Here is a 2638-nt window from a genome sequence, read left to right on the forward strand (position 1 = left end):
TGTGTGTGTGTGTGTGTGTGTGTGTGTGTGTGTGTGTGTGTGTGTGTGTGTGTGTGTGTGTGTGTGTGTATAGAAACTGCAGAAACAGACTGACAGCCAACCGAGAATATCTATGGCAAAGTTTGAGAACAGCCTGTTACATTCACATATGTTGTCAGCCATTGCCAGAGGAGGTACTCTGTGTTGAGTCAATGCTTGTCTTGAGGTGTAAATGAGTTGGTCATGATGACTGACAGACTCATACATAATTGCAAGTGATAACAGATTGTGATATGTAATGGCTTCTAAATTCGTAGCATCCACTTGGCACCAAAGAACATCAATATCCCTTGCCCACCAGCCTCTAACCACTTCCCCAGACACACACACCAACTCACAACAACACTAAAATACCTCACCTTCACATACATTAGCAACCCTGTCTTATTTATGAAGAGTTGCCAAAACACAGGGTGATGGTTGCAGGGGCAGCCCCCAGACAGACTGCCAAGCACAATACAGGCCGTCTCTGGGGAACTCTATACGGACCGTCGCCGGGGAACTCGGCTAATTGATGGAAATTAGACTCTGGCGTTGTTTTTTCTAACAGTGAGACTCTGAGGAGGCAGTCTGAAGCTGCAAATGGCATCTCGAGAAGGAGGCCATGTCTGTACTCACAACTGGTGGTAGATCACGTCACGGATGGTAGACTGTTTTTTTTTTTTTACTTTATTTTCAGTCTGCTTGTCTTGTCGGTTTTATCCTATTTACTGCAGGCAAGGAAGTTCTGGATGAATGTGTCTGGAACGCAGAAGAGTGCACGGTCTACTGCATCCTCTGTGTTTCATGCAAGAACTAATACAGAGTCTTGAATGGCTCACAGACCCTCAGGCTTGACTGTGTTGCATTTGACTTCTGTAGGCTGGGGGGGGGGGGGGCGGGGGGGGGGATTTAGCTATGGCTTGACTGTGTTGCATTTGACTTCTGTAGGCTGGGGGGGGGGGGGGGGATAACTGAGGAGATAAGCATCTAGATCAGATCAGCATTCAGTGGCCATGACAGGCGGCCATGTCCTGTCACATTTCCATTGCAGTTCTTTTTCCAGCACTTGATTAATTGGAGGAGCCTTTTTGTTTGGACAGAGTGAGTGCTGTGTTTTTAGTAAAGCACCATAGCTTGTGTGTGTGCGTTTGTGTGTGTGCGTGTGTGTGTGTGTGTGTGTGTGTGTGTGTTGTGTTTGTGTGCGTGTGGGTGTGTGTGTGTGTGTGTGTGTGTGTGTGTTGTGTTTGTGTGCGTGTGGGTGTGTGTGTGTGTGTGTGTGGGTGTGTGTGTGTGTGTGTGTGTGTGTGTGTGTGTGTGTGTGTGTGTTTGGTTGTGAGTGATAGGAGTGGGTTGGTGGTCAGTGCATGAGGTTAATTTATCATACAGCACGACACTGATGATAGGTGTTTGAGATATTGTTCAGGGATGTGTGTGTGTGTGTGTGTGTGTTGGGTTCCCATGGCTTATCTGATAGAGCAGGAGCAGATGGTGTGTGTTTGTGTGTGTGTGTGTGTGTGTGTGTGTGTGTGTGTGTGTGTGTGTGTGTGTGTGTGTTGGGTTCTCATGGCTGGATACTGCTGGGTGTCATGTTTATAGCACAGAGTAAAGGACAGTGAAACGCAATTTCAGTCTCTACTGGGAACATGTCCAATTAAGGACCCCATTCTTCAGAAGAGATTGATTCAGTATTAACAATATGAAGCATTGAATACACTCACACACACACACACACACACACACACAATAAGACAATAAGATGCATCATTTCATCAAACTCAGCAATGCACCTCATTTTCAGCTGTAAGTAATATTTATCCTACTTTTATTGTTCTTATAATCTCTTCATGAGATTTTTGGTCAAGTTTTCACATATCACTCTATCCCCCTTTTTCAGCCTTCAGAGTTTATCTTCTTTCCCTCTTAACTGTTCCTGAACTAGTGCTGAAAGAATGGTCAGGAAGCTGGAGGAAGCTGGGTGATGGCCTACACCGATACAATATCAATGTATTCTGGGCGTTGGGACACACACACACACACACACACACACACACACACACACACACCGATACAATATCAATGTATTCTGCTGCAGAATAAGACAGAGCTCAACATGCTGGAAAACTATGCAATATGCATATATACCAGTTACAATAACAACACACTCTTCAACCCCCAGGCCTGTCTTTACACTGAAGTATTGAGTGTCCACTTGTCTGAGGGGACAGATTGTTACACACAGACACACACACACACACACACACACACAGACACACACAGACACACACACACACACACACACACACACACACACACACACACACACACACACACAGATAAGAAGAGGAATGTGGAGGAAGAGGACGAATGGCAGGAGGTAATGAAGGCGGGTGGTTCTGTAGTCCCTAAGGTACAGCTCATCTGTCCTCAAAACAATACATCACCCATAATTCCCTGTGGCACTCAACACACATATCCTGTGGTCTGTCAGCTGAGCCCAAGACAAGCAGTGGTTCCAGCCAGGTCGCTACATTGTTCCAGAGTATTGTTCCTCTGCAAGATTAGGCTGTCTGGTGGGAAAACGCACGCCATCTGGCCGGAGTGCTGAAACCATACGTTG

This window comes from Sprattus sprattus (genome assembly GCF_963457725.1).
Source record: "Sprattus sprattus genome assembly, chromosome: 8".
NCBI classification, from domain to species: Eukaryota; Metazoa; Chordata; class Actinopteri; order Clupeiformes; family Clupeidae; genus Sprattus; species Sprattus sprattus.